The sequence below is a fragment of the Rhinoderma darwinii genome, chromosome 3 (assembly GCF_050947455.1).
Source record: "Rhinoderma darwinii isolate aRhiDar2 chromosome 3, aRhiDar2.hap1, whole genome shotgun sequence".
Lineage (NCBI taxonomy): Eukaryota > Metazoa > Chordata > Amphibia > Anura > Rhinodermatidae > Rhinoderma > Rhinoderma darwinii.
In genome coordinates this window covers 328,903,669-328,918,306 of record NC_134689.1, presented here as the reverse complement: position 1 = coordinate 328,918,306, position 14,638 = coordinate 328,903,669, and the positions used below count along the sequence as shown (strand labels likewise).

General features: G+C 51.6%; 1 protein-coding gene across 5 annotated transcripts in view; it reads left to right on the top strand.

Annotated features, from left to right (window-relative positions):
- MEGF11 (multiple EGF like domains 11) overlaps nucleotides 1-14,638 on the top strand; it is a 454,207-nt gene that overhangs the window by 341,121 nt on the left and 98,448 nt on the right. The gene's annotated exons all lie outside the window — the stretch shown is intronic.

Below are 14,638 nucleotides of genomic sequence, written 5' to 3'. Positions count from 1 at the left end.
TTCCCCAAATGACTTTGTATCAGGGATGGAAATGAGTAGCATTATGTACAGTATCAATTTTAGGCCTCCGAGTTTGTCCTGTGTGGTTCTGTCTGTTCCAATCAAATCGAAATGCAGATAGGACACTCAGAACGATTCAGACGATACAGAAATGGAGCTTTATCACTGCTACCAGGCGCTGCCTCATTACCAAGATCTCTTTCCTTAGAAGACAAAATCAAACTAGAAAAAAAAATCCTTCATGGGGGGGGGGCAGGGTTCTTATCAGATTGTTCGAGCAGCCAGGTGACTAGGATTGAGAGAACTGCGCCGAGGGAGGGGTAGGTTGCTAATGTCCCTGTCACACAGCTTGCGGATTACGCTGTCTGTGTCATTGGACGGTCTGTGGAAAGATAAGGTTTTATCACAATGGCATTTTTCTGATGTTTTCTCGTAGGATCCAGTTTTCTGATAATAAACCTGTGACAAACCCCCCTCACTGTGTGAAATAATGCATATTTTTTTCCCAGAGCTGTATCAAGACACCCCCCCCCCCTTCTAAACATCAACAAGCTGTATTCTTTGCCGCTGCAGAGAGCGAGATAATCAGGGGGCGCACACACACCCCCAAGCAACAAGCTTGATTTTAACAGCGTTTCTCTGCGTACCTTGTCATTGTATAAAAATAACAATGATTATTTAACTGGCAAAATATTTCATTGTATTTATCCACATTCCCAGAATATTCTGTTGTGTCTGATAAAGACACTCCCGACATTTTGCTCTATTTTCCTTACTTTAAAAGACAAAGCAGGACGACATGTTTTATATACATGTTTGGTTTTTTACACTAATGCGGAAAATAAACCTTACCTGCAGAAAGCTTCATTACTGACTGGCAGATCACAGAATTTCTATGTCAAACAGCTGATCTCTTAGTGAACGATTTGAACATAAGATAAAACAAGGAATCAGTGAAACAGAAGGTGAGAAAGCCCTGAACCCAAGAGCTGTCAATCTTATACATAAAAGAGCTGCGCTGTTCCGACAACATACAAGCATATATTGCAAAGTCATATTTCTATTATTAAAACAATAGACATTTAAATAGCTTTTTCTTACCAGGTAGAACAGGAATTTACTTCTTAGAAGACACTTTGACTGTCCAAGATATTACCAGAAAACATTGTGGGCCAAAAAAACTATACTGCCCATGGCAAGCAGTCTGATTGGTTACTATGGGCAATAACATTGGCCCACATATAACCCCTTGCCTATTTTAGGCCTTAATGACCAAGCAATTTTTATGCTTTTTTCATCGACCCATTCAAAAATCTATAACTTTTCTATTTTTTCCGTCATCATAGCTGTATGAGGACATGTTTTTGTTTTTTGTGAGATGAGTTGTAATTTTAAATTATGGGGTGCATGTCATTTTTTATTAACTTTATTAGCTTTTTTTGGGGAATGGAAAAAAACAAAACAATTCAGTCATGCGTTTTAAATTCCGGCATTCATCATAATGCATAAATAATAAAACAATTACGGCGATTACAAATATGTATAGGTTTTTTATGTTTTACTACTTTTACACATTAACCCCTTCCCGCCATTGGACGTATATGTACGTCCTGGAAAGCATTGACTTCACGCAAAATGACGTACAATGTTTGGCACCGGCTCAGAAGCTGAGTCGGTGCCATCATCACCGGATCTCAGCTGTATCTTACAGCTGACATCCGACTGTAACGGTGGGGACCGAACTAGGTTAACCCCTTCCCGCCCTAGCCACTTTTGACCTTCCTGACAGAGCCTCATTTTTCAAATCTGACATGTTCACTTTATGTGGTAATAACTCTGGAATGCTTTCACCTATCCAAGCGATTCTGAGATTGTTTTCTCGTGACACATTGCACTTTAAGTTACTAGCAAAATTTGCTCGATATGTTCTATATTTAATTGTGAATAACACCGAAAATTAGCGAAAAATTGCAAAAATTAGCATTTTTCTCAATTTAAATGTATCTGCTTGTAAGACAGGCAGTTATACCACACAAAATGGTTGCTAATTAACATCACCCATATGTCTACTTTAGATTGGCATCGTTTTTTGAACATCCTTTTATTTTTCTATGACATCACAAGGCCTACAACTTTAGCAGCAATTTCTCACATTTTCAAGAAAATGTCAAAAGGCCATTTTTACAGGGGCCAGTTCAGTTGTGAAGTGGCTTTGAGGGCCTTATATATTAGAAACCCCCAAAAAGTCACCCCATTTTAAAAACTTCACCCCTCAAAGTATTCAAAACAGCATTTAGAAAATGTCTTAACCCTTTACACATTTCACAGGAATTAAAGCAAAGTAGAGGTGGAATTTACAAATTTCATATTTATTGGCAGAAATAAATTTTTAATACTATTTTTTTATTACACAGAAGGTTTTAGCAGAGAAATTCAACTCAATATTTGTTGCCCAGTCTCTGCAGTTTTAGGAAATATCCCACATGTGGTCGTAGCGTGCTACTGGAATGAAGCACAGGCCTCAGAAGCAAAGGAACACCTAGTGGATTTTGGGGCCTTATTTTGTTAGAAGGGCTCTTGCAGTGACAAAACAGTACAAATCCCCCAAAAGTGACCCCATCTGGGAAACTAGACACCTCAAGGAAATTATCTAGGGGTATGGTGAGCATTTTGACCGCACAGGTTTTTTACAGAATTTATTGGAAGTAGGCCGTGAAAATTAAAATCAACATTTATTCAAAGAAAATTTAGGTTTAGCCATTTTTTTTCTCATTTCCACAAGGACTGAAGGAGAAAAAGCACCGTAAAATTTGTAAAGCAATGTCTCCCGAGTAAAACAATACCCCACATGTGGTAATAAACGGATATTTGAACACAGGGCATGGCTTAGAAGGGATGGAGTGCCATTTGGCTTTGGGAGATCACATTTAGCAGGAATGGTTTGAGAGGCCTTGTCACATTTACAAAGCCCCTGAGGGGACTAAACAGTGGAAACCCCCCACAAGTGACCCGATCTGGGAAACTAGACACCTCAAGGAAATTATCTAGGGGTATGGTAAGCATTTTGACCGCACAGGTTTTTTACAGAATTTATTGGAATTAGGCCGTGAAAATTAAAATCAACATTTATTCAAAGAAAATTTAGGTTTAGCCATTTTTTTTCTCATTTCCACAAGGACTGAAGGAGAAAAAGCACCGTAAAATTTGTAAAGCAATGTCTCCCGAGTAAAACAATACCCCACATGTGGTAATAAACGGATATTTGAACACAGGGCATGGCTTAGAAGGGATGGAGTGCCATTTGGCTTTGGGAGATCACATTTAGCAGGAATGGTTTGAGAGGCCTTGTCACATTTACAAAGCCCCTGAGGGGACTAAACAGTGGAAACCCCCCACAAGTGACCCCATTTCGGAAACTACACCCATTGAGGAAATTATCTAGGGGTATAGTGAGAATTTTTAGTTTTGTTTTAGGTGGTTTTTTTTTACAATTTTTAAATGATCAAATTTTAAATGGGGCTGGTCAGTAGAAAAATTAATAATTGGTCATGGCCAGTATGGGAGACAGAAAAGGTGAATAATGAATAAATAAATTAAAAATCCAAGGAGGTATGATATATTTTGAAACATTGGTTCATGCACAGGCCGGGATTTGTGGGACATGTCTCACAATGGTATGTGGTGTCCTTACGAATGCCTCGCTTGGCACACACACGGCATTTTTTTTGGGGCTTCTTTTTTTTTTCAGTGGGGGGGATTTCTGTCGGGAAATGCTGGCCGGGAATTATCCTACTGACGGAAGAGCCAGATGAACTGCCCTCTTCTTCCTGGTTACCAAACATCAGGGACTTTATGACCTTTTCCTGAAATTGCAGGAACGTACCTCCACTGCTGGCATATCTATAGAGGACAAAGGCGTTGTATAAAGCCATCTGTGTAAGATGCACAGACAGCTTCTTATACCATACTCTGGTCTTGCGCATGGCGTTGTATGGTTTTATAACCTGGTCGGACAGGTCAACGCCACCCATATACTTGTTGTACTCCTGTACACAATATGGTTTTGGGACTTGGGAAGTGGATCCACGTACAGGGACTAGGCTGCATCTGCTGTCGTGTATGCTGGTCAGTATAAGGACGTCCCTTTTATCCTTATACTTTAGGAGGAGCAGATTGTCGCAGCAGAAAGCTTTGCTCTCTCCTAATTTTAGGATCTGACCCAGCAATGTTTTGGGGAGGCCCTTCTTATTTTTGCGGATTGTTCCGCATGCCAAGGTGGATCTGGACAAGAGAACTTTTACTAAGGGGACACTGTTATAAAAGTTGTCCAGATAAAGATGATAGCCTTTCCCAAGTAAAGGATGGATAAGATCCCATACGATCTTTCCACTAATTCCAAGGAAAGGGGGGCATTCTGGGGGATCTATATGGGAGTCTTTTCCCTCATAGACCCTAAAGGAGTAGGTGTAACCGGTGGCACTTTCGCACAGCTTGTAGAGCTTTATGCCGTACCGGGCTCTTTTATTGGGTAGATACTGCCTGAAGTGCAGTCTACCCTTGAAGCTGACTAGGGATTCATCTACCGAAATATTTTGCTGGGGGGTATAAACGTGGGAAAAAATTTGGGAGTAGTGGGCAATCAATGGTCGTATTTTATATAGCCTATCAAAATTTGGGTCCTGTGGGGGTGGGCACTGGCTATTATCATTGTAATGAAGGAATTTCAGGATGGCTTCGAAGCGCTTCCTTGGCATTACTGTGCGGTAAATGGGGGTGTTATATAAAATATCAAGGGACCAATAGTCTCTAATCCTAGGCTTTTTTATTAGGCCAAAACTTAAAAATATGCCCCAAAACTTCCGCAATTCCACTAGGTTTGTGGGGGTCCAATTTTGGCTTCTCCCATAATAAGAGTCAGGGTTCTGGGCGATAAATTGTTCCGCATAGATGTTGGTCTGCTGGACCATTAACGCTAAAAGGGAGTCTGAAAAAAAAAGGTTAAAATAATCAATGGGGCTGAAACCCGTCATTTCAATTTGAATGCCTGAGCGGGCTGTAAACTCAGGCACCTGGGGGGTATAATTCTCTGCAGCTTCCCAGGTCAGCTCAGGCAGATCAGGAACTACGGCTCTTCTACGCCGACTGGGGGGTGCAGATTCAGAGTCACTGGATGCAGAGGAAGATGGAAGCACGAACTGCTCCTCACCTTCACTTGCGCTGTCCGTGTCGGAACACAGCATTGCAGATGCTTCCTCGGCTAAAAAGACTCTTTTGGCCATACTGAAAAACTTGTGCTACCTAACTAACTAAAAACAGGTTAGTGGGCACAAAAGGGCAGAAAAGCGGCAGATCGCTGGTTTTTTTTAACTTACGCACTGTATTTATTCCTGTCTCCGTCTCTCACAAGCTCTCTGACAGGAAAGAGCTTGTCAGAGACGGAGATGCCGGCAAACCACGGCTCCTGCGCTGTGATTGGCCTGTCAGTACTGACCAATCACAGCTCGTTTCCGGCACAGGGACCACTCTGATTGGTCCTGTTTGAATCCTGCTTTGTGATCGGGACGCTGTCACCATGTGTGTTGACATGGTGACAGTTTGAAGCTTGGGCATGCACAGCTTCCCCATGGCTCCTCTATCCCCCCCACGGGTGCAATAGGCAGGCACCACTGCTACTGCGCTGTGATTGGCCTGTCAGTACTGACCAATCACAGCTCGTTTCCGGCACAGGGACCACTCTGATTGGTCCTGTTTGAATCCTGCTTTGCGATCGGGACACTGTCACCATGTCTGTTGACATGGTGACAGTTTGAAGCTTGGGCATGCACAGCTTCCCCATGGCTCCTCTATTCCCCCCACGGGTGCAATAGGCAGGCAACACTGCTCCTGCGCTATGATTGGCCTGTCAGTACTGACCAATCACAGCTCGTTTCCGGCACAGGGACCACTCTGATTGGTCCTGTTTGAATCCTGCTTTGCGATCGGGACGCTGTCACCATGTCTGTTGACATGGTGACAGTTTGAAGCTTGGGCATGCACAGCTTCCCCATGGCTCCTCTATTCCCCCACGGGTGCAAAAGGCAGGCACACACCGCTCATACTCGGAACTGGCTCCCGGCCGCTTTCGGAAGGAGACGCCGACGTGGCCTTGCTCGTGCAACTCCAGGTGGGCTTGAGGCTTCCGAAAATGCCATAAAAAAAAAAAGATTTTTTTATTATGAAGGTAGAAAAATCAGCGGGACCGACCCGCGAGCGAAGCCGACGGGGAGTTCCAGGAGGTCGGCATGAGTTGGCCGTGCATACCGCTAAAGCCCTCAAACTCCGAGGCTGGCGCTGAGGAGCTCATACACGGCTGCAACCGGGCTGGCACGGCTTCCCCATGGCTCCTCTATCCCCCCAAGGATGCCATAGGCAGGCACACGCCGCTCATACCCGGAGCGGGCACACCGCCGCTGACATGCATCCTTCGCGGACCGGAAGTGCTTGTCAGCCGGCTGGACACAACGGGACTCGCCGCGGGCGCTGTGGAGCTCCCACAAGGAAGCTGCCGGCATGTACAAGCTCCCCAGGGGCCCCTCTATCCCCCCACGGGTGCAAAAGGCAGGCACACGCCGCTCATACTCGGAACTGGCTCCCGGCCGCTTTCGGAAGGAGACGCCGACGTGGCCTTGCTCGTGCAACTCCAGGTGGGCTTGAGGCTTCCGAAAATGCCATAAAAAAAAAAAGATTTTTTTATTATGAAGGTAGAAAAATCAGCGGGACCGACCCGCGAGCGAAGCCGACGGGGAGTTCCAGGAGGTCGGCATGAGTTGGCCGTGCATACCGCTAAAGCCCTCAAACTCCGAGGCTGGCGCTGAGGAGCTCATACACGGCTGCAACCGGGCTGGCACGGCTTCCCCATGGCTCCTCTATCCCCCCCAGGATGCCATAGGCAGGCACACGCCGCTCACACCCGGAGCGGGCACACCGCCGCTGACATGCATCCTTCGCGGACCGGAAGTGCTTGTCAGCCGGCTGGACACAACGGGACTCGCCGCGGGCGCTGTGGAGCTCCCACAAGGAAGCTGCCGGCATGTACAAGCTCCCCAGGGGCCCCTCTATCCCCCCACGGGTGCAAAAGGCAGGCACACGCCGCTCATACTCGGAACTGGCTCCCGGCCGCTTTCGGAAGGAGACGCCGACGTGGCCTTGCTCGTGCAACTCCAGGTGGGCTTGAGGCTTCCGAAAATGCCATAAAAAAAAAAAGATTTTTTTATTATGAAGGTAGAAAAATCAGCGGGACCGACCCGCGAGCGAAGCCGACGGGGAGTTCCAGGAGGTCGGCATGAGTTGGCCGCTCCTACCGCTCTTGCCCTCAAACTCCGACGCTGGCGCTGAGGAGCTCGTACACGGCTGCAACCGGGCTGGCACGGCTTCCCCATGGCTCCTCTATCCCCCCCAGGATGCCATAGGCAGGCACACGCCGCTCACACCCGGAGCGGGCACACCGCCGCTGACATGCATCCTTCGCGGACCGGAAGTGCTTGTCAGCCGGCTGGACACAACGGGACTCGCCGCGGGCGCTGTGGAGCTCCCACAAGGAAGCTGCCGGCATGTACAAGCTCCCCAGGGGCCCCTCTATCCCCCCACGGGTGCAAAAGGCAGGCACACGCCGCTCATACTCGGAACTGGCTCCCGGCCGCTTTCGGAAGGAGACGCCGACGTGGCCTTGCTCGTGCAACTCCAGGTGGGCTTGAGGCTTCCGAAAATGCCATAAAAAAAAAAAGATTTTTTTATTATGAAGGTAGAAAAATCAGCGGGACCGACCCGCGAGCGAAGCCGACGGGGAGTTCCAGGAGGTCGGCATGAGTTGGCCGCTCCTACCGCTCTTGCCCTCAAACTCCGACGCTGGCGCTGAGGAGCTCGTACACGGCTGCAACCGGGCTGGCACGGCTTCCCCATGGCTCCTCTATCCCCCCCAGGATGCCATAGGCAGGCACACGCCGCTCACACCCGGAGCGGGCACACCGCCGCTGACATGCATCCTTCGCGGACCGGAAGTGCTTGTCAGCCGGCTGGACACAACGGGACTCGCCGCGGGCGCTGTGGAGCTCCCACAAGGAAGCTGCCGGCATGTACAAGCTCCCCAGGGGCCCCTCTATCCCCCCACGGGTGCAAAAGGCAGGCACACGCCGCTCATACTCGGAACTGGCTCCCGGCCGCTTTCGGAAGGAGACGCCGACGTGGCCTTGCTCGTGCAACTCCAGGTGGGCTTGAGGCTTCCGAAAATGCCATAAAAAAAAAAAGATTTTTTTATTATGAAGGTAGAAAAATCAGCGGGACCGACCCGCGAGCGAAGCCGACGGGGAGTTCCAGGAGGTCGGCATGAGTTGGCCGCTCCTACCGCTCTTGCCCTCAAACTCCGACGCTGGCGCTGAGGAGCTCGTACACGGCTGCAACCAGGCTGGCACGGCTTCCCCATGGCTCCTCTATCCCCCCCAGGATGCCATAGGCAGGCACACGCCGCTCACACCCGGAGCGGGCACACCGCCGCTGACATGCATCCTTCGCGGACCGGAAGTGCTTGTCAGCCGGCTGGACACAACGGGACTCGCCGCGGGCGCTGTGGAGCTCCCACAAGGAAGCTGCCGGCATGTACAAGCTCCCCAGGGGCCCCTCTATCCCCCCACGGGTGCAAAAGGCAGGCACACGCCGCTCATACTCGGAGCTGGCTCCCGGCCGCTTTCGGAAGGAGACGCCGACGTGGCCTTGCTCGTGCAACTCCAGGTGGGCTTGAGGCTTCCGAAAATGCCATAAAAAAAAAAAGACTTTTTTATTATGAAGGTAGAAAAATCAGCGGGACCGACCCGCGAGCGAAGCCGACGGGGAGTTCCAGGAGGTCGGCATGAGTTGGCCGCTCCTACCGCTCTTGCCCTCAAACTCCGACGCTGGCGCTGAGGAGCTCGTACACGGCTGCAACCGGGCTGGCACGGCTTCCCCATGGCTCCTCTATCCCCCCCAGGATGCCATAGGCAGGCACACGCCGCTCACACCCGGAGCGGGCACACCGCCGCTGACATGCATCCTTCGCGGACCGGAAGTGCTTGTCAGCCGGCTGGACACAACGGGACTCGCCGCGGGCGCTGTGGAGCTCCCACAAGGAAGCTGCCGGCATGTACAAGCTCCCCAGGGGCCCCTCTATCCCCCCACGGGTGCAAAAGGCAGGCACACGCCGCTCATACTCGGAACTGGCTCCCGGCCGCTTTCGGAAGGAGACGCCGACGTGGCCTTGCTCGTGCAACTCCAGGTGGGCTTGAGGCTTCCGAAAATGCCATAAAAAAAAAAAGATTTTTTTATTATGAAGGTAGAAAAATCAGCGGGACCGACCCGCGAGCGAAGCCGACGGGGAGTTCCAGGAGGTCGGCATGAGTTGGCCGCTCCTACCGCTCTTGCCCTCAAACTCCGACGCTGGCGCTGAGGAGCTCGTACACGGCTGCAACCGGGCTGGCACGGCTTCCCCATGGCTCCTCTATCCCCCCCAGGATGCCATAGGCAGGCACACGCCGCTCACACCCGGAGCGGGCACACCGCCGCTGACATGCATCCTTCGCGGACCGGAAGTGCTTGTCAGCCGGCTGGACACAACGGGACTCGCCGCGGGCGCTGTGGAGCTCCCACAAGGAAGCTGCCGGCATGTACAAGCTCCCCAGGGGCCCCTCTATCCCCCCACGGGTGCAAAAGGCAGGCACACGCCGCTCATACTCGGAACTGGCTCCCGGCCGCTTTCGGAAGGAGACGCCGACGTGGCCTTGCTCGTGCAACTCCAGGTGGGCTTGAGGCTTCCGAAAATGCCATAAAAAAAAAAAGATTTTTTTATTATGAAGGTAGAAAAATCAGCGGGACCGACCCGCGAGCGAAGCCGACGGGGAGTTCCAGGAGGTCGGCATGAGTTGGCCGCTCCTACCGCTCTTGCCCTGGAAGTCCACAGCGGGCACTGCAGAGCACCTACACGGCTGCCCCCGGTCTTGCACAGCTTCCCCATGGCTCCTGTATCCCCCCCACGGGTGCAGGCACACGCCGCTCATACACTCTGGGGCTGGCTGACAGCCCAGGTGACATGCCACCTCCTAGCCGACCGGAAGTACATGTCAGGCGGCTTGGGACATAGTGGGACCCCCCCCGCTGGCGCTGTGGAGCTCATACACTGTTGCCACCGGGCATGCACAGCTTGCATACGGCTCCTCTGCCCCGGGCTGCAATGGGCAGCACACCCCGCTCATACACTCTGGAGCTGGCTGACAGCAACTGCTGCTGATAATGATGATGACGATAATGTGCAAAGGGTTATCTATCGGCGGACAGTGTCACACTCTGGCCCTGGAACTGTGCCACGGTCTGCCTCTGCTGTTCACTACCGCCTCTGACATTTGTGAACATACCCCACTTTAACTTGATTTTAAATGTTTCACTTTCAAATGTTTCACTTTCAGTAGCAGAAATGGCATTCTTTGACATTTGGGCCTTTTTATTTTCACTGCTGCTTGGTCACCAAATGGATCTCCTTGGATTGAGGCCTAGTCCTCTCCCCACCGCCCTGGAACTCTGCCCCGGCCTACGCTGCCTGCCGTCACACCCCTGGCCCTGGAACTCTGCCCCGGCCTGCCTCTGCTGCTCACCACCGCCTCTGACATTTGTGAACATACCCCACTTTAACTTGATTTTAAATGTTTCACTTTCAAATGTTTCACTTTCAGTAGCAGAAATGCAATTCTTTGACATTTGGGCCTTTTCAGTTTCACTGCTGCTTGGTCACCAAATGGATCTCCTTGGATTGAGGCCTAGTCCTCTCCCCACCGCCCTGGAACTCTGCCCCGGCCTACGCTGCCTGCCGTCACCCCCTGGCCCTGGAACTCTGCCCCGGCCTGCCTCTGCTGCTCACCACCGCCTCTGACATTTGTGAACATACCCCACTTTAACTTGATTTTAAATGTTTCACTTTCAAATGTTTCACTTTCAGTAGCAGAAATGGCATTCTTTGACATTTGGGCCTTTTTATTTTCACTGCTGCTTGGTCACCAAATGGATCTCCTTGGATTGAGGCCTAGTCCTCTCCCCACCGCCCTGGAACTCTGCGCAGGCCTACGCTGCCTGCCGTCACACCCCTGGCCCTGGAACTCTGCCCCGGCCTACCTCTGCTGTTCACTACCGCCTCTGACATTTTTGAACATACCCCACATTAACTTGATTTTAAATGTTTCACTTTCAAATGTTTCACTTTCAGTAGCAGAAATGTCATTCTTTGACATTTGGGCCTTTTCATTTTCACTGCTGCTTGGTCACCAAATGGATCTCCTTGGATTGAGGCCTAGTCCTCTCCCCACCGCCCTGGAACTCTGCCCCGGCCTACGCTGCCTGCCGTCACACCCCTGGCCCTGGAACTCTGCCCCGGCCTACCTCTGCTGTTCACTACCGCCTCTGACATTTTTTAACATACCCCACTTTAACTTGATTTTAAATGTGTCACTTTCAAATGTTTCACTTTCAGTTGCAGAAATGGCATTCTTTGACATTTGGGCCTTTTCATTTTCACTGCTGCTTGGTCACCAAATGGATCTCCTTGGATTGAGGCCTAGTCCTCTCCCCACCGCCCTGGAACTCTGCGCAGGCCTACGCTGCCTGCCGTCACACCCCTGGCCCTGGAACTCTGCCCCGGCCTACCTCTGCTGTTCACTACCGCCTCTGACATTTTTGAACATACCCCACATTAACTTGATTTTAAATGTTTCACTTTCAAATGTTTCACTTTCAGTAGCAGAAATGTCATTCTTTGACATTTGGGCCTTTTCATTTTCACTGCTGCTTGGTCACCAAATGGATCTCCTTGGATTGAGGCCTAGTCCTCTCCCCACCGCCCTGGAACTCTGCGCAGGCCTACGCTGCCTGCCGTCACACCCCTGGCCCTGGAACTCTGCCCCGGCCTACCTCTGCTGTTCACTACCGCCTCTGACATTTTTGAACATACCCCACTTTAACTTGATTTTAAATGTGTCACTTTCAAATGTTTCACTTTCAGTTGCAGAAATGGCATTCTTTGACATTTGGGCCTTTTCATTTTCACTGCTGCTTGGTCACCAAATGGATCTCCTTGGATTGAGGCCTAGTCCTCTCCCCACCGCCCTGGAACTCTGCGCAGGCCTACGCTGCCTGCCGTCACACCCCTGGCCCTGGAACTCTGCCCCGGCCTACCTCTGCTGTTCACTACCGCCTCTGACATTTTTGAACATACCCCACATTAACTTGATTTTAAATGTTTCACTTTCAAATGTTTCACTTTCAGTAGCAGAAATGTCATTCTTTGACATTTGGGCCTTTTCATTTTCACTGCTGCTTGGTCACCAAATGGATCTCCTTGGATTGAGGCCTAGTCCTCTCCCCACCGCCCTGGAACTCTGCGCAGGCCTACGCTGCCTGCCGTCACACCCCTGGCCCTGGAACTCTGCCCCGGCCTACCTCTGCTGTTCACTACCGCCTCTGACATTTTTGAACATACCCCACATTAACTTGATTTTAAATGTGTCACTTTCAAATGTTTCACTTTCAGTTGCAGAAATGGCATTCTTTGACATTTGGGCCTTTTCATTTTCACTGCTGCTTGGTCACCAAATGGATCTCCTTGGATTGAGGCCTAGTCCTCTCCCCACCGCCCTGGAACTCTGCCCCGGCCTACGCTGCCTGCCGTCACACCCCTGGCCCTGGAACTCTGCCCCGGCCTGCCCTTGCTGTTCACCACCGCCTCTGACATTTTTGAACATACCCCACTTTAACTTGATTTTAAATGTTTCACTTTCAAATGTTTCACTTTCAGTAGCAGAAATGGCATTCTTTGACATTTGGGCCTTTTTATTTTCACTGCTGCTTGGTCACCAAATGGATCTCCTTGGATTGAGGCCTAGTCCTCTCCCCACCGCCCTGGAACTCTGCCCCGGCCTACGCTGCCTGCCGTCACACCCCTGGCCCTGGAACTCTGCCCCGGCCTGCCTCTGCTGCTCATTACCGTCTCTGACATTTCTGAACATACCCCACTTTAACTTGATTTTAAATGTTTCACTTTCAGTATTAAAAGTGTCATTCTTTGGCATTTGGGCCTTTTTATTGTCACTGCTGTTTAGTCACCAAATGGATCTCCTTGGATTTGAGGCCTAGTCCTCTCCCCACCGCCCTGGAACTCTGCCCCGGCCTACGCTGCCTGCCGTGACACCCCTGGCCCTGGAACTCTGCCCCGGCCTGCCTCTGCTGCTCATTACCGTCTCTGACATTTCTGAACATACCCCACTTTAACTTGATTTTAAATGTTTCACTTTCAGTATTAAAAGTGTCATTCTTTGACATTTGGGCCTTTTTATTTTCACTGCTGTTTGGTCACCAAATGGATCTCCTTACCTACCAGCAATCACCCTGGTTCTCTGGCTGGGCATGGGGATGCAAGTTGCTCCCGCTGACCCCCTTCCACCCCACCGGGACCTACCTGCAATCACTCTGGAACTCTGGCTGGGCATAGGGACACAGGTTGGTCCCGCTGCCCCCCCTTCCACCCCACCGGGACCTACCTGCAATCACCCTGGAACTCTGGCTGGGCATGGGGATGCGGTTTGCTCCAGCTGACCCCCTTCCACCCCACCGGGACCTACCTGCAATCACCCTGGAACTCTGGCTGGGCATGGGGATGCAAGTTGCTCCCGCTGACCCCCTTCCACCCCACCGGGACCTACCTGCAATCACTCTGGAACTCTGGCTGGGCATAGGGACACAGGTTGGTCCCGCTGCCCCCCCTTCCACCCCACCGGGACCTACCTGCAATCACCCTGGAACTCTGGCTGGGCATGGGGATGCGGTTTGCTCCCGCTGACCCCCTTCCACCCCACCGGGACCTACCTGCAATCACTCTGGAACTCTGGCTGGGCATAGGGACACAGGTTGGTCCCGCTGCCCCCCCCTTTCACCCCACCGGGACCTACCTGCAATCACCCTGGAACTCTGGCTGGGCATGGGGATGCAAGTTGCTCCCGCTGACCCCCTTCCACCCCACCGGGACCTACCTGCAATCACTCTGGAACTCTGGCTGGGCATAGGGACACAGGTTGGTCCCGCTGCCCCCCCTTCCACCCCACCGGGACCTACCTGCAATCACCCTGGAACTCTGGCTGGGCATGGGGATGCGGTTTGCTCCCGCTGACCCCCTTCCACCCCACCGGGACCTACCTGCAATCACTCTGGAACTCTGGCTGGGCATAGGGACACAGGTTGGTCCCGCTGCCCCCCCTTCCACCCCACCGGGACCTACCAGCAATCACCCTGGTTCTCTGGCTGGGCATGGGGATGCGGTTTGCTCCCGCTGACCCCCTTCCACCCCACCGGGACCTACCTGCAATCACTCTGGAACTCTGGCTGGGCATAGGGACACAGGTTGGTCCCGCTGCCCCCCCTTCCACCCCACCGGGACCTACCTGCAATCATCCTGGAACTCTGGATGGGCATGGGGATGCAAGTTGCTCCCGCTGCCCCCCCACCGGGACCTACCTGCAATCACCCTGGAACTCTGTCTGGGCATGGAGATGCAGGTTGCTCCCGCTGCTCCCCTTCCACCCCACCGGGACCTACCACC